This window comes from Leopardus geoffroyi, chromosome D2 (genome assembly GCF_018350155.1).
Source record: "Leopardus geoffroyi isolate Oge1 chromosome D2, O.geoffroyi_Oge1_pat1.0, whole genome shotgun sequence".
In the NCBI taxonomy this organism is placed as follows: domain Eukaryota; kingdom Metazoa; phylum Chordata; class Mammalia; order Carnivora; family Felidae; genus Leopardus; species Leopardus geoffroyi.
In genome coordinates this window covers 23,979,112-24,003,950 of record NC_059334.1, presented here as the reverse complement: position 1 = coordinate 24,003,950, position 24,839 = coordinate 23,979,112, and the positions used below count along the sequence as shown (strand labels likewise).

The following is a 24,839-nucleotide window of genomic DNA, read 5'->3' as shown; positions in this document are numbered from 1 at the left end:
CAAGTTCATTCATTCATTTGACCCTCTATTCTTTTACCACACAATTATTTAATGAGTTCTGTCCTGTTCTAGGCATTGTTCTAGGCTCTGAGGATGGCATGCTGAATGTGATACACTTGATCCCTGCTTTATGGGGCTTGCAATCGAATTGGGAGGACAGATAAAATATAACTAAACAAAGGATAAATCAGTGGGAAATAAATGGTGGTAAGTGCTCCAAAGGCTTCAAATAGTGTGTTAATATAGAGCATAATTGGGGGTGCAGAGTGAGAGGAACCTTGACTTAGACCTTGATCTTGAATACACAGTGCAAGTAGGGACTAAAGCCTTGATTTAGACCCAAGTTAGTCTGTCCCCAAAGCTGTTCCTTCCACTACACTTGTATCAACTGCGCAACTCTATTCTGAGTTTTGGTCATGACTATGATGGCTAACGTTTCCGGAGTCCCTAGTATATGCCAGGCCCTATTCAATTTTATGTGTTTCTCCAGCTACCTTCTGAAGCAGAAATTATTTTCCCCATTTTGCAGATAAAAAAATCTGCGACTTAAATCTGAGAATTAAATTTGCAAATTGCCCAGGTGATGCAGTACCATTTTCTCTTTGGTCCCCAATGCTCTTGTTCCTAGCAGCTAGATTCTACAGTCAACCTTTTTTCCCCAGAGCCTACGGGGTTGTGTTCTCTTTGGGAATAGAGGTTTAGGCAATGTGGACTGGTTGATAGCACAGTTTGTCTCTATCTTTTAAAGAAGAAAGAAAGAAAGAAGAAAGAAAGAAAAGAAGGAAGGAAAAGAAGGAAGGAAGGAAGGAAGGAAGGAAGGAAGGAAGGAAGGAAGGAAGAGAAGGAAGGGAGGAAGGAAAGAAGGAAGGAAGGAAAGAAGGAATCCATACCTGAACCTTAGGAGTCAAGAATAACAGAATTCGAATGGAGCTGTACTTCTTTAAAAACATCATATATATTTCAGATTAAAGAATGATTATAAAGTAATAGGTGATTTGGGGAAAAAAGGGATAGAGTAATATAAAAGCAAGAATAAAAATCACTTGCAGCTTCACCATCCAGAAAGGGCAGTATTTTTTCAATATATAAGAGATGACTGACATGTATATAACACCTATGGTTTGCCAGGTATAATTTCATACTCTTTACTAATTTAATCAACATGATACCCCTACATGAAATGTTCTATTATTATCCCATATTATGGATAAGGAAAGTAAAGTGAAGAATGGTTAAGTAATATTCCCAAGAGCAGAGGATGACACTTACCCAGGAAGCCTGGTTCTGGAGTCCATGCTACTCATTATTTTGATATTTTGATATATATATATATAGAGAGAGAGAGAGAGAAAGAGAGAGAGAGAGAAAATATATATAGAATTATATGTATATATTCTCTCTGTCTCTCTCTCTCTCTCTCTCTCTATATATATATATATATATAATCTTTTATAAACCTGAGATCATATTTTACAAGCAATTTTAGATTCTACTTTTTAAGTTGATATTATTTCATAGGCATTTTTCCATGTCCTTAAATATTCTTCAAAATATTTTTAAACATTTTTAAATTTTTATTTATTTTTAAGGGGGGGGGGGGAGAGAGAGAGGGAGAGAGAGAGAGAATGAGTGGGAAAGAGGCAGAGAGACAGGGAGACACAGAATCTGAAGTAGGCTCCAGGCTCAGAGCTGTAAGCACAGAGCCTGACACGGGACTCAAACTCACAAACCCTTAGATCATGACCTGAGCCAAAGTCAGAAGCTCAACTGACTGAACCACCCAGGCGCCCCTTCTTTAAAATATTTTTAATGGCTGTATGGATATATCTTATATAACCACCTCCTGCTGTTACACACTTAGATTGTTCCCTTTTTAAAATTTTCTTTTTGTAATTATAAAAAATGCTGCAATAAGAGTCTGTGTTCATAAATGTTTAACCAGCTTTTTGATTATTTCCTCAGGACAGATTCCTGGAAGAGAATGACTTGGTCAGAATTCTTGGCATTATTTCAAATCTGTGGTGGAAAAGAAGTGTTCAGATATGTGTCACAGATTTAAATAACATAAAAACTCAGGAAAGCTGGGGATCTGTGTGGGCTGCTGGAAGTATGAGTCGGCCTTTGACACAAGGCTGAAGCCTAATGAGATGATATTTCTGTAAGGCTCTGGGCATTTCTCTTCCCTAAGTCAGTTGACTTGGGCAGGGGGTTAGTGAGAGAAGGCTTCACGGAGCAGAGTCTTACAGGAGGAAAAGGAGTTTCGAAGGCCGACAGAGGACGTGAGGAGAGGAGGTAAGTGGGCCTTGTAGGTGGCCCTGTAGGAGCAACATGGGCAGGCCCAGGGGTAGGAGGGAACAGGAAGTGCTTCTAGCGGATGCAGGAATGATCTGTGAGAAGAGCTTAGAAGAGGTAGGCCAGGGCTAGATGGTGGGAGACCTCGCACATCACATCAAGGAAAGAAGACGAGTTTTCTCACGTTGGCAGTAGGGAATGTTGAAGACTTCTTGTCCAAGAGGAGCTGTGGTCATATCTGCATTTTCGATGGCACTGTGGTGCCAGGAAGGAGATGGGACAGGAGCAGATGCAGGCAGAAGAAGACCCTCTGCGGACTGAGGGGAGCGCCAGGCACAGGCCTGTTTGCAGTAGCTTCGCCCTCAACAGGCCCATGGCCCTCTTCCTTGTTTCTCATGCTGCACCAAGAGGAGTATAGGCTGAATATTTTTAAAACGCTGACATCGAGATGAAAAGGCTGCGGAAACAAAGAGCACAAACACGTCCTCTATGTTGTTGAGAGTTAACATCCATGAGAAATATGCATGCATGTCGGAGCAGAAAATAATGAGGCAATATGCTTCCTTAAGCAGATTCAGTGCATCCTGGCCAGGGCCCCAATGGGCAGAAGGGGAGGACGGCTGGAGGGGTGCCTTCGCTGTCGGCGCGAGCTGCTCCTTTCCAAGCAGACAGGTCACTCAGTGCTTTCTTCCAGGCAATTATTTTTGGGATGACTAGCGATTTTGACCAACCAATCAAGCTTTGATAGAAGCCACTTTCTATTAAAAAAAAAAAAATGTCCCCGATCTTTAACTCGGAGAGATTTTCCTCAGTGTGGCTTGACAACCTCAAGTTTTCAATTAATGTCTCTCTCCCCACCTCCTGCATCCTGCTTTTGCTTTCATTTGGGGAGCTAGAGTGTTCATAGGCTTGCCTGAATTTCCCACGCGGGATGTGTGTCTGTGTGTGTGTGTGTGTGTGTATTTTAAAGGCTTCTTTCTGGCTTTCTCTCAATGAGAAATGTTCCACGAAAAAGCAGAATGATTTGTGAGCAGGAGGCCGAGTGAAGGAGAAGGACTGAGAATACAGACTATGAGGTGTAGAGGATTCTGACCCTTGGGCTGAGGGTTTCAGGACCAGCCCCCCACCAGGGTTATGCAGAGAGAGGCAGGGTGCATGTTTTCAAATGCAGCAGGCGTGGCCCTGCTTCAGAATACACCGGTGAATATTTTGAATTTTAATGGATACACATCTATTTCAGTGTGATTTATTCCATGGAAATCATTGCTTTTCTTTTAAAATAAAATTATTTGCATAAGGTATGAGTGACTTAAACAAAAATGTGAGGTAAATATTAGCTCAAATGTTTTGTGGAATATGGCAAAGCTCTTAAAGGTGGCACCTGAATGCCTTAAGATTAGGAGACTCTGGAATGAATTTTGGGATCAGAGAGACACGGATAAAATTCAGGCTCTGCCTTTCCTAAATGTGTGCCTCTGGGAAAATTGCTTAATATCTCTGCATCCTAGTTTTTAATTTTTATTTATTTTTATTTTTTATTTTTTTAAGTTTATTTATTTGAGAGAGAGAGAGATGGAGAGAGAGAGCAAGTCAGCACGAGTAAGGGGAGGAGCAGAGAGGGAGGAGACAGAATTCCAAGCCGGCTCTGAACTGTCAACAGAGAGCCCGATGCAGGGCTTGAACTCATGAACCATGAGAACATGACCTGAGCCAAAGTCAAGAATTGGACACTTAACCGACTGAGCCCGCTAGGAGCCCCAGTTTTTTTTTATTTTTTAATCTGTAAAATGTCATGTACCTTTCCACATTGTTATGGGGTTTGAAAATTGATTTGTTCATTCATGTATTCATTTGATCATCAATGAACATCTGCTCTGTGCCACTCACTGTCTGGGCACAGGGAATATAGCCGTGTGCCAGACCGCTTATTGCTCTCATGGAGCTCCCATTCTAACGGGGAGGGTAGATAATAAATGCATAAATAGATATGGAAGAAACTGTCAAGTTCTAAGAAAAACATAGCAGAGTGAGGGAGAGGTTATGGCAGAGCCTCTGAGAAGGAACGTGTTGGGTGCGTTTGAGGAATGGCAGGGTGGTCACAGGAAGTGGATGGGGGGAGAGGGAGAAAGGAAGAAATGAGCTAGTAGTCAGATGCCAGGGAAGAGAGTGCCTGGTAGGGTGGGGTGGAGACCGTAGGTTTTATTTTAACTGTGACAGGAAGAGGAGTGATAAATACATTGCATCCATTCATAATGACACATTCAACTAATATTTGAATATCCATTTACCTCGTGCTCAACTTGTGCAGAGTACTACTTTAGGCTCGGAGGTCTGGGGAATACCAATATAAGCTGGACAGGGGAGCTCCAATTCTTGTTGGAGAAGCACTAGTCTAATCAATTAATATCTGATATTCATCCAGTGCCTGCTGTGTGCCAGGCATAGTTCCAAGTGTTTCCTTTTAACAGAGTAGCTCATGTGGTCCTTAGAAAACAAAACTGTATAATCAGTTATTATCTCCAGCTTGCAGATGAGGAAGCTGGGCCCAGAGAGTCTCACCACTATACGTATCAGAGAGGAGCAGGAAATAAATGTGCTCCCTTTGAGGGTCAAAGTAGAGTGGGGGTGCAGAGCAAACACCACCTCCAAAGAGGGAAAGCACAGCCAAGGGACTCTCGGTGCTCTGGAGTGAGGCTTGCCACCTACCATCTGTGATGATGGCCATGTCGCCCCTGTGCTCCATGCTTCTGTTTCCTCATCTGTGAAATGTGGCCAGTGGGGGTACCCACCCCACAGGATAGCTGTGAGGATGAAATGGGACAGTGCATGGAAAAGGCTTTTGCACAGAGCCTGGCATATGACAAATGTCTCTCAGGTCTTAGAGATACAGTTGTAAGGCATTAGGGAAATACTCATGATCTCGGCCTGGGCCTTGAGGAGTGAGTGATAAGAAGCCCAGGTAGATAGGTTAATTCTAGGTTGACAGAACATCTCAGGAAATGAATAGAATGTTGATGGCTCATGGTGTGCTGGGTTGGTGGATGAGGGTAGAGTGGAAAATTCTTTTCATTCTATTAATATGCAGCATCAAGGAGACATTGACTGCCATCCTTAGCACAGTGAACTTTTTTTTTACTGGCTACAGGGTAGCTTTGGTCCTCTGAGCATTGGGGAGCCCATGATCTGACCTGTGCATTTGGAGGCATTCCCAGCAACAACACAAAAAGACTACAGTGGCCCAGGTGGTCAACACTGAACGTTTCTGACCAGTACCAAGAAAGGGTGGAGAGAAGAGGTGGAAGGTAGAGTCATCTCAGAGGTGGAATCTACAGGGCTTGGAGCCTGAATTTGCCAACTCTTTGGAGCTACGTGTGTGCACACATGTGCGCACACACACATGCACACACACACAGCAGGAGAAAGCCAGATTCACCCCACCCCAGACTTTCTGTGTCCTGTTGGGGATGAGACTACTTACAGTTCCTTAGTTTTCCATTCTGTAAGGTGGGAAAAATGAAACCAGAATCTCATGGCTCCCAATGGGATATAGTCATATATTATGTTAGCATTGAGAACCCTGTGGAAATGCAGACTGGTCCCCTTCCTCCTGCTAACAGAGAACAGTCTTTCTACCAGAATACAATACCCACCACTTGCATTTTCTGGGTATCAGAAAGCAATGGTTTGGGTTTGAGCTATTCACTCACTTATGATCTGAGATTATTCTAAAAAGACTTCGCAGCTTAGTCTAATTGGGTAATTGGGATGTTTCCAGATGAAATTTGACTTGTATTTTTAAAAAACGCTTTGAAGAACTGGTTGCCATGGTGCTGTTCTGCTGACAAGATCCTACACTGGCTCCCACTAAGCAGCAATAATGGGCTTCTGTTTATTCTGAGTTTCAGGTTACCCTACCTGAACATCCTCTGGAAGGAAGCAAGGTGTGAACCTGGGGGAATAAGAGCAGTCCTTCCCTCAGTCTCCTTGATGGAGGATGTGTTTCAGCTGATGGGGAAGTTTGCCACTGTGGGGGTGGGGGACCCGTGCCTAGGCAGGAGGGACTTCCCAGACCGCCTCGCCCCTGGGCAGCTGGGAGTTGAGGAAGAATCCCCAGCACATCATCTGCCACAATATAAATTGGGTGGCTCTCTCAGGATGTGAATACTAATCCTCTCATATTTTGGGCAAATAGGTGTTTGGCAGAGACAATTATCTTTATTTTAAGAAATAACACGGTTTTAAAAATTAATATTTATGTTTTCATAGTATTACTGTTTTAAATTGGAGAAAGCCTTTGTTCTAACTCAATTTTTCAACCTACTGGACAATAATTCCTCCCCATCGTCCTTAAACTTCTTGTATCCGAGTGTTTATTATAAGAATGTGAAACATCTTCCCCAGATGCAGTATTTTTGGCTTCATTAAAAGTTTTTCTAGTTCCTCTTCAGTCATGTCAATATTTACCTTGGGCCATGCTTTGTATCCTTTTGTTTATAATTCCAGAATTCTCCAAGACAAACTGATTATTCATGACTCTCTGGCCTAAGTTACAATTTAAACATACCTTATGTTGACATTTTGAGAGTACGAGTCCCCAAACCATTTCCTGTACTTCTTCTCATAGATTCATAGTCTGTGACCTGCTGTACTCATTTCATGCCTTGTATTTCTCTTTTCCCTTTCAGATATCTTCCAAGTACATCTTTTTCGTTGATTATACTCTTAGAACATTAGCAAGCGAAATTTCTCTTCCTTTCCTTTTAAAATCCCAGGATCCCTCTATCCTGCCAACGATGCTTTTACAACACTGTGTAGGACCCACGTTTTTTGAGCACTTCCATTGTTTGTTTAGGGTGTACAGTCTTCCGTGTTGCCCATTTCCTCTCGTTAAATTTCTGGCTGCTGATGAGGAGAACATGTGGCCCAGTCTTCACTGTATACAGACTATAGGATATAAGTCTAATAACTACAGTATAGACTAAAGTTTAAACCCTCCAGTGAGTAAAAGGAAGCCTTAGTGACCAGACAACATCATAAAGCTATAGCATGTTTTTCTTCAGAAGCCCACTGATATAGAGCCATTTTTCTTAATTACTCAGGATTTTATGATTCTGTGTGTTTCTTTTAGTTCTCTACATGTGCCTTACGTTGTAGAGGATTTAAAATTTACGAAGTATTTCACATGCATTATGACTTTTGATCCTTATAACAACTTTGTGAGGGAGACCCAGAGGATTCAAATGACCTGTCTGAGATCACAAAGCGAGTTAAGTAAGATACAGTTTTCACCCTTGAGGATATTTATATTAATAAATGATTTGGCTTTATGTAAGTCTTTCTATTCCTTTACAACACTGTACTTTTTCTTGTTTTGGGGATGTTGCACATGCTGTTTCCTTTGCTTGAACTACCCGACTTCCCCTCAGACTAGCCAAACTCCTACCCGGTTTTCAAATGGCAGCTTTGATTTCACTTCCTCTAGAAGCATTCCATGATCCCCCAACTCTATGCTAGGATTTCTTCTTTTGTGCTCCCATGACACCCTTAAAAATACATAAGTTTATCATAGTGTCTGTCACCTAATGACACTTCCTGACCATGCACTGTTATTATCATTCCCCACCCCATCTCCTACCACATGTGTATTTCTTGCTGGCTGTTGTACCCCCAGTACCTCACTCTGGGATGGCACTCAATAAACAGTTGTTAAATAAATGAAGGATGCACATTGTGTCTTCTCATTGATATAATCTTGGATCCTTGAGCTCAAGAACAAATGCCACAGGGGGCCCACAGAGGGTCCAGAGACTTTTAGCTATTTCCAAGTTCATTCTTCATAATACCATCTGAGTCTTGGTAGCTAATGTGGCTATTTGTTGTTTGTCAAAATAAAACAAAATGAAACAAAAAAATCCTTTTCCCCTTACTCTGTGTGTACCTTCCTGCTCCCAAGGGTGGGGAGCTGTCCCAGTTCCCACTTTTTATTAGTGTTGTGCAGGTAGGGCTGCCCACATCTTGGGACCAGGAGTGGGGCCTCATAAGCATATGGCATCCCCCACATGCAGGTGACAAGCTTAGGGATGGGCACTCAGCTCCAGCTGGTAACCCTGGGACTTCTGCTGAAACTCTTAGGTGAGAGAAGGTCTCTTTTTCCTTTGAAGGTTACAAGCAATAGAAACAAGCATGGAACAGCTGGTTCTTTGGGATCATTGAGTGCATCACTGTGGAGAGATCGATGAAGCCATCACACACGATCCCTTGAATTTCTAAATGTATGAACTGATGGATTAACTCCCTTTTTGGTTGCAACTAATTTGAGTTGCATTTAGGTCACCAACAACTGATAGAGTTCTGACTGATTCAGTGGAAAAAAAATACCATGGTATTTTTATTACTGACATCAGTGCTTTTTGTTCCTTTGTGGTTTTTGCCTTATGCTTTCAGTTCTTCATATATGTTTTGCATCTGTGTAATTTGTCTTAGGTGTTTCATTGGGAACCAAGAAAGCAGGCATGTTTGGACTTATTTTCCCCAAGTCTAATGTCAAGCTCTAGGCTTGCTTGATGTGCCCTGGTTCATATTGGAGCTGAGTACACATCTGGGATTATTCTTCCAGGAATGGTAATAGTTTTACACAGATTTGACTACATGCCCAAACCTTACCTGTTGGTCTTCTGGGCTTAACTGTGGGACAGTGAGTGCACGGGGGTCTGGGAGGGTGCTCTGTGATTTCAAAGTAACACAAAGCTTCTGAGCCTATAGAATCAGGGTCTCAGAACTGAATCTGAATGAGTTTCATGTCCATCTATGGGCAGACAAGGTTGGAGACCACTTTCTGTCCCCTTAGGGGGCTAGAGAATCAAAAAGAATTGCAGGCTATTTGGACTTCGTGGTCGGTGGACGCTGGTCTCTAAGTGCTCTGGTCACTCCACCCATAGAATGGGTCCAGTGGATGGAAGGATAGAAACATCTCTTCCCTAGAAGCCTTTGATAAAGCACCAGTGAAGATCCCTATGGTGTTTACCATATTAGTCAATATACTCATTGACTGCTCTCTATTCCTGATTCACGGGTATATAAGTAACTAAAGCAGGGAGGCACAGACTCAGTCCTGGTTCTTTGCCAACACATATTCCTGAAAACTGGATCACTGAGTCCATTACTGCATAATCGATCATATTTTCCATTCAAAGTGTTATGTTCGGGAGTTGTGCTCCTGAACAAGGCTGCAGTTTCAGGTATGTTAGAAATGACCTTTCATTGTCACCAAATTCAAGATACAAACTGCAAACTCTTAAAATAATGAGGTTGGGATCTAATTCCTATTAAATTAAAAAAAATCTAAACTCGCAAGTTTTAAATGAAATATATATTCCTAATCCATTGTGTATATAAGTGCAATTATATGTGAAATATTCATACATCACATAAAATTCTATTTGACTACTATAATGTAAACAAAAATGCATTAGTTTTTTAGCTATCTGTTAATTTTTAAAAGTATACTTACTTTAGAGTGAAATTAATTTTGCTTGTCTTCTTAGAACCTTGAAGGGTTTTTAGGAGGATGTTTTGGTTGATTTAGATCTGTGCCCCATTTCCCACTCACTTTTGAACTGGCCATTTCTTTTACATTTCCCTACAGTCAGCATGGATGTGCTAGTCTATTGTGTAACCAACTGTGTTAGAAAAGTCTCATTTATGATGATGGTAATCATAGTGATGGTGGCAGTGTTACACTCCCTGAAGCTGTTAAAGACATGGAGCAGTGACATGCAAACTGTCACCTGCATACAACAAAATTTCAATTAGAAAAAGATATAAAACTGTCCATTAAGTGAAGTTCAGTTTTTCTGTGCACCATATTTATAAATAAGAAGCAAAGTTCAGCTTCCTCCCTTCTTGAGGCAGAAATAGCAAAGTTTAGGGCTCACTTCTATGTGGGACTTGGTGAGATCCTTTTTTCCTGTGATGTCCTAATGATAAGACTTGGGGTTAGACAGATGGGCAGGGAGAGGACCCAGAAGTCCTGAGCTATAGTTGACCCCATCAGAGAAGTCTGCCTGCTAGCTCAGGACACAAGGACAACTGACGAGGAGGCATTAGGCATTTTCTTTTGTGAGAGTTTCTTGCATATGACTTCCCAAGAAATTGTCTACAGATCGAGGCTTCTAGAACTCTAAGACAAAACCATCTTCATTCCATCAGTATCTTCTATTGATTCCTAACAGAACCAAAAGAGAAAATTTTCTGCCTCACCCCCAGTTAACCTGAAAATTCAATTAAATAGCCCTCCTCCAAACACTCCAGGTCACTGAGGTTTAACTATGCACGTCCTTGGAAAGGCCAGACTAGATGAAACATGACATTTGGAGAGCTGTGTTTTGCATTGGAATAGAAATTGAAACAGCAATGTATTTTTCCTTGCTTGTTTTGATAGCATTTTACTGATAGAAGGTTTGGGGAGAAAGGTGTCAGGGGGCAAATATCTCACTTTTGGTGTATCATCAGTGAACGTTTTCCCCAATCTGTACCTTGTTGCTTAGTTTACAAACGGTGCTTGGCAAAATTATGTTCTTGCTTTGGAAGTTCGTTGCTGCTTTCTCTCCTGCTTTCCTACAGGTTCTGTGGATATTTAAGGGTGGCAGCCACTGAGATTAGTGTTGACTTCTACGTTGGAAGGTTTTTTCTTTTCTTTTGTCCTCGAATTAATGAGTACAACAAACAGCTGGGCCAATAAACCCATTCTATTGGGTGACACACTCTCACTGGAGCAGATGGCAGATGGTCCGTCTTGCAGAGGTTCGCAGCGGAATGGGGAAAATGCCGTCAGGAAGGTGGGTCCTACTTATTTGAGGCCAGGTTCCTCCATTTTTCTTGCGATAGCGAGTATCTTGCCTGATCATTTTCCCCCCCTCTAATTAAGTGGGCAGCCTCTCTGCCATTTCTATATTTCTGTTTGGTTCTACTTCTCTTTCAATTCCAACATTTTTATTCCTGGCACAGGAAACTTTGTCCAAACTACTCTTGGGTGAGTGTCTGTGGGTGTTATTCCATAAGAAGTCTACAGCTTGATTCAATCTCCTGATAAAATTACAACCGGAAAGCAGCAAAGTGAATAAAAGGAGACAGGAGGCGCTAACTGAGTGACAAAGGCAATCTTGTCACACTACTGTTATTCAAACCAATGTTAGCCTGGATGCCGAGCACGTGCCTGTTCTCAGACGCCGGCGGTGCCGTTTTGTCTTTGATTTTTATTACCGTGCCTTGAATGAAATTACCTGTTTTATATCTTATGTTTCTCTTGAAACATGTTACCTTATGTTCTAGGCCTTGGATTGTAAGACACCTATTTCTGAGTGACTAGATATCTAGGTATTGTTTTGTTGTTGTTGTTAATTTGTCTTAAAATTCTCTAAGGAAATGAAGGGAAGCCCCCATTTGCTTCTAAGGAAAAAAACAACAGCAACAACAAACAAACACAGTTCCTTTCCCCAAATGCCTACTGGAGAACTAACAGCCCTAGAAACAGGTGTGGGCATGTCTATGTATATTCAGTTAGCTCAGTGCTTAATTTTGTCTTTGAGCTGCTTGGTAGCCTCTAATTCAAGTTCTGTTGTGGACATTAATTATCCACCGTTGTTTTTTAAGCTGTGGATAGTTCCCATCCCCAAGAGAAACTTTTTTGTATATCTTTCCAGCTTTACTGAGGTATCATTGACAAATAAAAGTGTATATATTTAAGGTGTACAATGTGATAGCTTGATAGGTGTATGCATTGGGAAATGATTACCACAATCAAGCTAATCAACACGTCTGTCATCTCAGAGTTACTTTTTTTTTTTTTTTTGGTGGTGAGAATACTTAAGATGTACTCTGTTACCAAATTTCAAGTATTCTATACAGCATCTTTTTTTTTTAGTTTATTTATTTATTTTGAGGGAGAGAGAGCATGAGTGGGGGAGAGGCAAAGGGAGAAAGAGAGACAGAATCTCAAGCAGACTCTGCACTGACAGCGTGGAGCCCAACGTGGGGCTCAATCCCATGAATCATGAGATCACGACCTAAGCTGAAATCAAGAGTCAGATGTTTAACTGACTGAGCCACTTAGGTGCCCCTCAATACAGCATCATTTACTCTAGTCACCATAGTACACATTAAATGGCCAGAACCTACTCATCTTATAAATGAAAGTTGTACCTTTTGATCAACGTTTTCCTATTTCCCCCACCCCTGAGCCCCTGCACCATTCGATTCTTGAGTTCTATGAGTTCAACTATTTTACTGCACATATAAGTGAGGTCATATTTGTCATTCTGTGTCTGGCCTATGTCACTTAGCATAATGTCCTGTAGGTTCATCCATGTTATCACAAATGACAGGTTTTCCTTTTTTTTTTTTTTTATGGTTGAATAATCTTTTGTTGTATATATATCTCTATCTATCTATCTATCTTTTATCTATATCACATTTTCTTTATCCATTCATCTGTCAACAGAAGCTAGGTTGTTTCCATATCTTGGCTATTGTGAATAATGTTGAAGTGAACATGGGACAGTAGATACCTCTTAAAGATCCTGACTTTATTTCCTTTGGATATATACCCAGAATGGGATTGTTGGATCAAGAGAGACTTTCTTTTGCAGGAATTGTTTTTGATTGTCTCAAGATGGAAGACAACTCAAATCAAAAGACTCTGAGATACTGAAGACGCTTTTATAACTGGCTCCCAAAGAATGTTCTTAAAATCCCTTTTTTTTTAATTAAAATTTTTTTTAATGTTTGTTTATTTTTGAGAGAAAGACAGAGCCCAAGTGGGGGAGGGACAGAGAGAGGGAGACACAGAATGTGAAGCAGGCTCCAGGCTCTGAGCTGTCAGCACAGAGCCCAACAAGGGGCTCAAACTCACAGACTGTGAGATCATGGCCTGAGCTGAAGTTGGACGCTTAACTGACTGAGCCACCCAGGAGCTCTGTTCTTAAAATCCTGACACCATAAGGAAAGTATATACTTGTTGGTATACTTGAAAGTATATACTAAGGGGGATTGTCAGGATTTTCTTATACCCCATGGACACTTGGACTATGTGACACTGAGGGTGCCTTACAGTGCCAATATTATCCAGGAATGTGAAAGTTCTTTCTTCAACAACTTTCTTTCCAAGTGAGGGACATCCAGCTTTTGACGGAGTGTCAAAGGATAGGAAGGATGATAGGAAACCCGCTACTTTAGCCAGGCATTGTTTGGGATTTCTGTCATTGTGAAGATTTATCTCCCTACCCCCTATTGCTTCCACAGAACCTCTCTTCTAGAACAAAAAGGGCCCATCAAATCCCTCCTCACATGACAGATCTTCAGTGTTGTCTTAACTTCTCTGAGTCATTCTTCATTGGGCTAAACATCTCTAGGGTATTAACTGCTGTCCAGGTGTTTTATCATCTTGACCACTCCTGTGGAAACTCCAGCTAGTTAGGGTCTATATTTAGAAGACAGCATGAGGAGCTGGCAGTGCTTAGGTGAATAGAATTGTAATATCAACACTGAAGGTGGTGCGGTATCCTGGATGTGATCTAACCAGTGCAGAGCAGGCGAAGGTTCAGGAATCTCTTTCTGGAATCTTCTCATGTTCTTGTTTATAGGAGAAACATCTGCCTCCAAATACCGAAGTAATCCAGGCTCATAGGCAGTGCCTGAGATTTGATATTTCTGCTCTGATACCCAAAGAACCACATAAAATCAAATTTATTCGAAATCTAAACCATGATCTCTAAACTGACACCACATTCAGCTCCTCCTCCTGACTTTGCTATTTCTGAGAGTGAGACACAGATTCTTCCATGCATCTGCGGTTCCTCCTTTTTCTCTTTCCCCTCCTTCCAAATGGCTGTCATTCCTCCTCCGTGGGGCATCCTGCTTCTCCTAGTCCCAGTTGCTTTCCCGATTATTCAGATCTGCCTTTCTACTGATACTGGGAATGGAGAAAACATAGACATTCCCGTAATACTTTATACAATCAGACTTTCTTTGAAGGTCACACCTAGGAGGGAGTCCTGCAAGACAACGGCTCTTCGGCAGTGCTAACCTGGGTTTTCCTGAAACACACATGCAAGAGGCAAAAGGGGCATGTGACAAGAAGAAAATGGAGAACGAAGCGATCTGTCTTCTGAAAGAGCCTAGTGTTGAAAGGGCCGTGGGGCGAACACAACCTCAGACTGGGTCATCATCTACAAACAGTTAAAACAAAAGTTACTCCAGCCACTGCTGCACCCAGAGGAGTGGGGCAGAGGTTCTGATTGAGAACTTTGATTTCCCACAGATTGTTTGAGTCTTAAATGAAATTTGGAAAGGTTCCCTGACATCAAAGGCTGTTCCTTTTGGCTAATCGATTGAGTATGTTGTGTCTGTCCTCCCCCGAGTCCCCCACGACTGGGAACATATGTCAGATTCTCCCTTTGCCAGTAATTTGGAGGCTTGTGATAATAAAACATCCTTTTTCTACGTAAAAGGAAGGGTGGTCCTGGGGAATGTTAAAGCAGCAGAAAATAGCAATGATTTACTCCTCTCTGAAAAAAATATACAAAGCGTGATCCATCCATATCTGAATATCATCTGCATAATTTGAAAATAAGACATTGAAGGGAATAGGCCCAACCTCACGATCCTGTTCACGTTTACATCTGGAACAGCTGCCAGGGCCTCTCGGAGTTGATTTTGTTCAGTTCTGCAGGGCTGACTTGAAATCCAGGCAGAAAATGAAAGTGAGCAAATTTACCTCTGGCATTCAAAGAAATGCTTTTGGTCAAAGTGAGTATTTCTGACCATGACTCATTTTCAAAAGAAGCATTGAATTCGCTTTGTCATCTTTGCCTGGATCAGGCTCAATCGGCCCTTTTATGACTTTTAAAATATCCTGTATAGCCAGGATGGCATTTATTAGGCTTCAGCTATTCAATATTGCATTTCAATATATAAAAGTCACTGTTCAATTGAATATTGAGTTTTCTAAGGAAGTAAACCTAAAGAAAAGAAATTTGCAAGAATCTAAAATAAATGAGTTTGAGGAAGATCAAACTGCCCTTTTGGCTGTTTCAAAGATCAAAAGATCTCTCTTTTATAGAATTCAGGAACAACGTGAATAGCCTCTTTCCTCTACCGCAAAGCCCCGTTTTTTTACGATCATTGATAGCTTGGGACTGCACCATAATGGTATGAAAGGCCCTGGGGAGGCGGGAAGATGGTTGCATTCCCGAAAAGCACCCAGGACTTTTGCGTCTGAAATAGCAGGTTTTTCATTTAATTTAATCTTGAGCCCAATAGAGTGAGAAAATTTAAATCTGTCCTCATCTCCTTCAGGAGGAGGGGTGGCCTTGAAAGGCTTGAGAGGGTCCCCTGAAAATTGTTTTTAAAGCCTGCGTGGTATTTTTGTCTCTACCTCTCATGGATGCTGGATTATATGTAAGGAGGCTCTCTTTGAGGTCATACTGCCCTACGGTCCACATAACCTTAGAGAGTTACCTAATCTCTACGTCCCTATTGCTCCGTGCGTAAACTGGGGATAATAATATGTACCTCTCTGACTTAAGTTTCCTCCAACCTGAGGGCCTTTGCTGGTGCTGTTCCTTCAACTTGACTAACTTGTGTGCAGCCCCCAAGATTCAACTGGAATGGCTTTTCTTCTGGGAAGTATTCCACAAAACCCGAGACCTAGTTATGCTAACCCCCTTCCCCCATCAGACAGGGTATTATGGTTTTTCCTTTGTAGCACTTGCCCCAATTACAGTTGAGAAAATTCTGTGTGAGTACTGGTGTCCTATCTGGTTCCCCCTGTAAAGGATTAGGAAATGGAGTTTGTTCATCAGTGTCTACAATAAAAGGAAAACCACTAAGTGTTTGTCGAGTGAATGAAATTAATGGAGAAAAGTCTGTCACACAGAAGGTGATTGGGAAATGGCAATTCCTGTTTTCCCAATTGTGAGCTCCACAAGTATTGGGGTAGCGTCTCCACAGAGTGGATGCTCCAGGAGCATCTCTGGCTGTGCAGATGAACTTCATTGATCATCTTTCCCTCCAACTGCCCGTTCTTCACCTGCCCATTTCTTTGTCTTCTCTCTGAGAGTATGTTATTGACTTTCAGAGAGATTCTTGTTCATCCCCTGATGATGCAAGTTTTCTCTTTCCAGGGATGGTCATGACTTCATAGAGCTCTCTCTCTGACATATCTGCAGTGAGGGATGAGAAGCTGGGTGGTGACCAGGGTGTTTCCTGCCCTGGTTAGAGGATTGAGTGGGAGTGGGGAGGGTTGGGGACGTCAGCCCAGTAAGCCTTACAAATTGGGTTCACTTTTAAACATCACTGTCACCATTGTCATCCCCATCATCATTAACAACTAGCAACAACTACTTTGCAGTTTAAAAACCCTTTGCTTCCCTGTCTAGGAACAAAACATTTTCATCAGCATTGTAAACCATTCATGTTTGGAAATTTACCATTAGAATCCTTTTGCTTGGGTTGAGGCAAGTACCCATGAGAAATTACTTTTTTAGTTATTAACTACCTTATTGTGAATTAATTTGTCAACTCATTTCATCTGAAAACATAAGGCACTTGGTTGTCTGTGTAGGAAGGAAGTGTCTTTGTCAGAGTTTAGTTGCAGTAATAGAATCCAGTCTAGCTATTTTTAGCAGAAATGGAGTTCATGGACAGAATCAAGAGTTTACAAAAACCCCTAGAAGAGCTGGAGGAGAAATATTTCAGCCAGATGTCCAGGAATCACACCCTAGATCAACACCCCAGAACCTGCCCAGAGAGGAGCTGCTCTCTCTGCCACGATCTAGAAAATCATCCCCACAACTGCTGACTATTGTACCTCACTGTGTCTATTCCAGCCCACAGCAGCAAAACACATGCCCTTTGCTGGCCTCTCAGTAGCCACGGTGCTAGGGGTTGGACCCTGGAGAATCTGTTAGAGTTCCCACCTGTCTCTACACTTGCTGGCTAGTGTAGCTCCCACCTCAAAGTCTACTTCCACATTTCTTGGAGGAGTGTCTCGTTGGCTGAAGCTGGGTCCCATGTGGAACCCAAACTGTAGAGCACTCTGGGAAATGATACCACTTAGCCTGTCAGCCTCTGCAGGGCCATACAATGTCAATGAAGGGGTACAGATGGACTAGAGTGAACCAGCCTGGAGATTCTACCACAGGAGCTATATGGTGGGAATGCAGGGAAGCTTTTTTGAGAGAGAAATGGAGAAGTTTTTTTCTATTTATTTATTTATTTTGAAAAAGAGAGAGCACAAGTGGAGGAGGGGGAGAGAGAGAGAGAGAAAGAGAGAGAGAGAGAGAGAGAGAGAGAGAGAGGAGAGGGAGAATCCCAACCAGGCTCCACATGGTCAATGTGCAGAGCCCTGTGAGATCATGACCTGAGCCGAAATCAAGAGTCAGATGCTTAACCGACTGAGCCACCCAGGCACCCCAGGACTGGAAACAATTTTGACTGACTTCACAACTATGCCTAGACCTAGTCCCAGTTATCAGTAAATGCAGTATTGGGGAGACATTATGGTTTTCTTTGGATAGGTGGTTTTAAGATCTGCTTATAAACTTATTTGAGTAAATAGCCTCCTTGTCCTATGCCCTTGACATTTACGGTGGGGTGTTGGCTTGAAAACTGGTTCCCATATGAGGAGGGCAAGGAGAGACCCAAGAAGGAGGCAAACCACTCCAGATGGATAGGTGGAATATTTAGTAAACAAGGGAACTTCCATATGAGGCTTGTCTTGGGAAACTGCAAAATGAGTAGATGTCTGTACCCTCCTGCCAGAATCTTTAAAAGTTAAAATAGAGGTCTTAACTGGGCTCAGTCATGTATACTGTCCAGATGGTTTCAACAACATATTGTTCTCTCAAGGCTACTTCCCTGAAACTGGCTCCCAGTGTGGGAACAATGGGTAGAATCTTTGTTCCAAGGACAGGGGAGGTCGTGGGGAGCCCCTGATTGTCGGGGTCCAGTTCACAGGTAGGCTGGTGGTCAAGTCCCCTCAAGGACCTCTTCCAATATGTTTTGGTTCCTTCCTTACCAAGGGAGGCAAGGTGTTCAGATTCACCTGCAGCTGAGTGGCCTCCCATCAGGTCTATGTCTATTTGACTTAGAAAACCACCACAGAAACCAATTCGACAATAAATTTCATATTAAAAAAAAAAAAGAAAAGAAAAAGAAAACCACCACAGTGGCTGAAAAGAGAAGCTTTGGATGTTACCCAGGAGTGTGTGGCACTTTTTTACCTACCAGGTAAATCTGTTTCCCTGATGAGGAGATCCCAAATGAAAGCTCAGAGTTACTCATTTTGAATGGATCATGGAAATCCCTCCGGGTTTTGGAAGCAGGCAGTCAGTAGTGCTAGCCTGCCATCTTCTTTTTAACATTCAATACAACAAACACCTTAAGCTTTAATAAACATCTTCTCCTTTAATAGTGTTGACTCCAAGCTAATAAGGCAACTAACGAATCAAGTGAAGGTAAATTTCTCATTAACAATTTATTTAACTTTGTTGAAGAGAGCAATTCCAACTTCTGCTAATTGAGTTTGTAACAAAAAGATGGATCCATTTTACTACCACCCTCAGGACCTTAATCAAACTCTGGGAAAGGTAAAGTAACTCTCATTAGCAGACTAAGAGGTAAAATCCAGGATGGAACGGAAGGTACCAGAACACTGTTAAATTCCAAAAACTTCAACAGGATTATAAAGCAGAGGCACAGACTGGCATTTCACAGTATTTTGAATTTTATTTGCCAGAGGAAGAGCCCTTTGACTTGAAGCTAAAGCCGTGTGTAAGACTTTGAAGATGCTGGCTTTAGGGGGTGGGTGATGTGTTCAATTTCTCCCCCCTTACTTCAGATCCCTCTGTGGAAGGTGGAAACACGTGCTGGGTAGACCTGTAAGGGGACTTACCCTTTGCAGCTGATCCAAAGCCTTTCCCTCTGGCTCCAGGAGGTGGTTGTAATTTAGGAGTTTTATAACGAAGGTCTGAGCAGGACTGCCTAACGGGACAGCCCTGCAGGCAGAGGGACATGTGGCGTGTCTGTGATCGGCCAGTGATTGAATTTGAAGGGATTTAATAATTCTTGAAATTCTCAGCTTTTTCCTGAGACTTTCCTCTGGAAGCCTGATTAAATGCGTATTATTTCTTCTTAAGTGATTTTACAGGTCGTTTATTTTGGATTTATGAGTATCAACACATTTTAAAAGGTATTAGTGAGCAGTACTGCTGCATACTTGTTCTCTAAATCATTAACTTTACTCTCTATCAGCATCAGGTAATAAGAAATCTTTCAAATATTACTTTGTTTTTTCTTCTTATGTATTCATTCAGGCAACAAATATTTTTTAAACACCTTCTGTGTGCTAGGTCCTTGAGATATTCCAATGAACAAGACAGGCATGGTCTTGCTCTTACTACATTGTAGAAATTAACAAAAAAAAATGTTTAGTAAAGTTCATATTATTGTGAAGTCATGGAGAATAAATTTGAATTTAAATTAGTCTTCCCTTCCCAATCAACACTGCAACCAACAAATCAAGTTCTATATGGAGAGGCACAAACAGGATATGATTCCTCTGTATTTTCACATATGCTACTGTGTGGTAGCATTTAAAGTAGGAAGATGAGGTGAATTGGGGGAAAAACTCTCCCTTTTCCTCTGTCACCTTCCCCTAAGGTACCTGTTGTATAGAATTTGAAATTGTCCAATTGTTCTAAGTCTATAGCTCCAAAAGAGGAAATGTCTGTAGTGCTGGCAGAAACCCTTAGGTTGTCTGTCTTGGGAGGCACATCTAGCTTTTACACCTGCCTCTAAAACCTGCTCTTTGTCTGTTCATGGGGCTGGGGTTGTAAGGTTCTGGGACCAAGGTAAAGGGAATGTGAGTGACTCATTTGAATCATGATGGAGAAGAGAATCAAAAGGTCCAAACCAGATAACTAGAATGATCTAGGAAACAGGAGAGGTGAGGCAAATAATAGCAGAAAGGCTAGTCATGAGGTCAGAAACAAGGTGGGTCCAGGTGAGGATTCAGAATGGGGGCCGTAGGTAATGTTGGGCCCCAGGGAGTGTTGGTTCTCTGTATTGATCCGAAGCCAATTTTTGTATGTTGTGGGTGGAGCCTTGCCAGCGAGAAAGCTCCTGTTGGGACTCAGTATGTGGGGCCCCCCAGAAATGGCCAGCTGTGCCAGCTGCAAGTCTCCCTCAGAACAGCCTGTTCTCTTCACCCTTTGGAGAAACCTGGATGAAGAAGGATGAGGCAGAAGAGCCAAGGATGCTACCATTTTCTCAGAAGATAATGCAAAACAGAGAATTCAGCCATGTCTATGAGGCTTGAGACTTGACAAAGTACTTTCCCACCCATCTCTCCCCATGGACCAGATGCAGGTGGGTAGCTAGAGGAGCGTAATTCTCCTTCCTTGACAGATGATGAAACACAACCTGGAAGGAGCAAATGAGTTTAAGGTCACATAACTATATCGGGTCAACTTAGGGCTTCAGCCAAATCTCCTCATTCCAGCGGCAACTCTCTTTTCAGTACAATTTACATAATATTCAAATGATATGTAAAAATAAGCAAATGATGAAGCAGAGCATTACAAACGTATTGACTCATTGGTACGTAAGTTGTGGGATTGTAGCCAAGTATCTGTGATTCGTTTAAAAGCTTTGGCAATTCCCCCTGGCTGTCTCCTTTTCCACCATTTTGGCCCTGATCGGCACTGGCAGAAATGTGTCTCTGAGTGTTTACCACACCTTCTTCCAACAACATGCAGACCGAGCATTCCATCTATGGCCACAATCCTCAGGGTAATTAAGATCTGGAGTACCAGGAAACATTTTATTCAGTAAGATTCCACTCATTTGCTTATTCAGTTGCTAAATTATCTTCCAGAAGTAAATCAGAAGGTTTTACCATTCTATTTGCTTGCTTTAGTTGGAAAATCTGAGGGAAATGAGTCTAATTCACTCTTCAAATTTCTAATTAAAACTTCTTACATTTCAAACTTTTTGACAGAAAAAAAAGACAAGAAACATTGTGTAGAAGGCAGCTTTGAGAAGACACAATCCATGTGTGATTGCTTGAGCAGGAAGGGTTAAATGAGGCAACAACAAAAAGCTGCTTGTTTTTGCTTGCTTAAAAAAAAATTCAAACCATCTCCAAATGTAGCTTAATCCATTTTCAGACTCTATACATTATGCATCAAGATTTTGTACAAAAGGAATTTGAGAGGAGTGTTTGCATGAAACCACTTCAGTGGATTAAATTTGCAGTTCAGCATATTAGACTCAAAAAGTATACAAGACATTTGAGAGTCCTGCCTCCTTCCCTTATGTACAAGGTTCCTACTTCAGGTAAATAACTATAACTTTTTAAGAATGGGTAGATTCCATCAGCTGTCCTCAAAAAAAAAAAATTAAGAAAGGATTTTGTCTCCCTTCCACTTAGTGATGACAACAAAAACTTAAAGAAGAGAAAGAAGAGAAAATTGAGAAGGTTGGTCTCAGTGATTCTGCAGATCCTGAGGTTCTTTCAGGCAAAGCCACCCTACCCATGGTAGAAAAGCTAATGTGACAAGACATTCCCAATAAAAGGAGTGCACACAGATACCTCTGTAGTAACTATAAACGTTACTCAGCTTCAGTGCAAAGTTGAGTTGCCACTATGGTTAAACATCTGGATCAAAAGCTCAGAAGTGGTCACCCAGATGTCTTCACCTAGTGGATACCAAAAATCATTGAGACCATTTCTGGGTGTTTGTAGGGCCAGCTGTATTTTTATTTCCTGTTTAAGTCATGAATTGTTGGAGTCTTGGAAACATAGTATCTCTTTCTTCTTTTAAAAAATTTAGTTTTTATTCTTTATTTTAGTGACAGAGAGAGAGAGAGCACACAAGTGGGGGAGAGGGGCAGAGGGAGAGGGAAAGAATCTTAAGCAGGCTCCATGCTCAGCACAGAGCCCGACATGGGGCCTGATCCCATGGCCCTGGGATCATGACCTGAGCTGAAATCAAGAGTTGGATGCTCAACTGCGCCACCCAGGCACATCTTTATTTCTTTTTTTTTAAAGGAGGATCCACACTCAGCATGGAGCCCAGTGTGGGGCTTGAACTCATGACCCTGAGATCAAGACCTGAGCCAAGACCAAGAGTCCAACGCTTAACCAACTGAGCCACCCCGGGGCTCCTATTTCTTCTTACCCAGAGAACATTCACCACTGAAGGGACACCCTTTATGGTGGCAATCAAGCAAGGGTCTGGAGAACCTCCAAAGAAACCCATTTCTGGACTGTTAATGATGGGAGGTCCTAAACTGACAGGTGAAGTCTAACCCTGGCATCATTACTGTTATAAGCCATGGACTGTCCAAACAATCTAGAAAGCATCTGAAAGTTTCTATAGTAACTTGTATTTATTTTTTTAAAAGTGTTGAAAAGTTCCCAGTAGCATGGCTGGTTGCCTGGGCTACAATGTTGTGTTGACAGCTCCGGTCCTTTTCCTGGCGGCTGAAGACCTAGGACAGTGACCAATGAGAGGGCAGCATTTTTTCCTGAACTTTTCATTAGGCTGGTGATTCATTTTGAGACCCACATTTTATGAAGGCTGTGAATTCAATGCAATGTAGCTGTTGAGGTGTCTACATTCAAATTGGATTCCATTAAGTTTATGACGTGATTAAATGTCTGAATCATAAGGAGTCGGGGTTGAATTTATGTGTCTTCTGAAAGCACTTTCGAAGACTGGCAGCTTCGATGAGTGTAATATGATGCATGGGATTGAGAGAACAAACCTAAAGAGACACCAACTCAAAAATAACAAGGATCTGAGAATTGAGGTGGGTGTCACTCTTGGACATACAGAGTGGAACTGTTATTCAGCGTGCATATTTTTTTTTTCCTTCAGAATATTTAATTTGGAGCATTAGAAGGGACTTGAAAGCATTAATTGGGGTGCTTGTTAAAAATGCCAATTTCTAGGTCCTGCCTTCTGATTTGGAAGGGGTGGAGTTGGGTACAGGAATTTGAGAACTCACTAGGGAAAACACTGATTTAATCATCTTTCATTTGGTCAACTGATGTGCCTCTTCCATGACCTAGCTCACAGTTAGTGGTAAGAGCACAAGACTCAGAACAAGATCTCTTCAAGGTATCCTCAGAGATCTTTCATCACCCACTTAGTTCTTGCTCATCCACATTGATATTTATGACGTGGAAATGATCAGGTGTGACAGCTATGTGTGCCGTGTTCAAAAAGTAGAGAACAACATGAGATGGCAGAGAGAGTGAGTGAACGGCATACTGCATGTTACCAAAAAGGAGTTCTAATATCTCAACAAAATTTTTGAAGTACATCTTAACACGTCAGGGTTAAATGGGAGTTGCACAGTGCTATTTGAGTCACTTTTAGACAATTTCTGGCATCATAGCACACAAAATACTTTCATTTCTGCATTTCCCTTTATTGATTTCTTTGACTTTAAATACATTAAATATATAGCCCTTGGAAATTCTAGAATTGATGAAGTTACACACTTTTTCATTATTCTGACGATTTGTATTTATTCTTTAATTCTTTCATTTGTGAATCTGTGTTCAGATCCTTTGAAATTTTTCTATTGAATTGTTAGCATTCTTTGTATTGATTTTAAAGAGCTGTTTATATATTAAAGTTATTAATTCCATATCTGTCATACATCTTGCTGAAAGCGTTTTTCTCTTTTATTTTTTTTCTTTTTCTTTTTCTTTTAACTTATGGTGAATTTTCTTTCACATGGAGCACTTCAAAATTTTTCTGTAGTTAAAATTATCCTTTTTGCCTTTCTTTGTGATGTTGTTTCATTGCTTTTATTTGTTAAAGCTTTTCCCATCACAAGATTAGGAAAAGAATCATTTACTCTTTCTTCTAGCTGTTCTGTAGTTTTAACATTTGCATTTGCATTGAATGCTTTAACCTATTGATATGCTTGGTAAAATGTAACAAATAGAACCTGGGTATGTAACAAATAAACATTTTTTTTCTCAGTTTATTGTCCCAGCATCATTTCTTGTAGATTTCTTTATTTTCCCATCTCTCCTGAAACTAGAGTTATTTTTATCCCTATTGTATAGATGAGTGAACAGAGACTTAGACAGTTTACACTGATTTTATCTACAGGGGGCAGGTCTAGGAATGGATCTCAGGACTGAGGGACTTCAGCTTCATCATCTCAGCCACCCAAGTAAATTTTGCTGTAAAACAAATTCTTGGTATGAAGGCCATTTTAGGGTTCTCTATTCTGTTTCACTAATTTGGTGGCTATTTTTTCAGTAACACCATACTTTAAAATATTTTACCTTTGTAATGTTTTTAAATTGGAAAGCCCTTGCCCTTTCTATTCTTTCAGCATTCATGTTGATCTCAGACTAGCATTGGCAATTACAAACCCTGAGAGTTTTCACTGGAATTACATTTGAAAAGACATCTTTACTATATTTAAACATTGCATCTAGCAAAAAGGCCCTGTAGGGG

At 41.3% G+C, this 24,839-nt stretch overlaps 1 long non-coding RNA gene across 1 annotated transcript; it reads left to right on the top strand.

Moving 5' to 3' along the window:
• The first annotated feature begins 1,921 nt into the window (after window positions 1-1,921).
• On the top strand, window positions 1,922-24,355 carry LOC123576560. The gene is made up of 2 exons (XR_006701487.1): window positions 1,922-2,292; window positions 22,403-24,355. It is a non-coding gene; the product is annotated as an uncharacterized LOC123576560 (long non-coding RNA).
• Window positions 24,356-24,839: the final 484 nt, after the last annotated feature.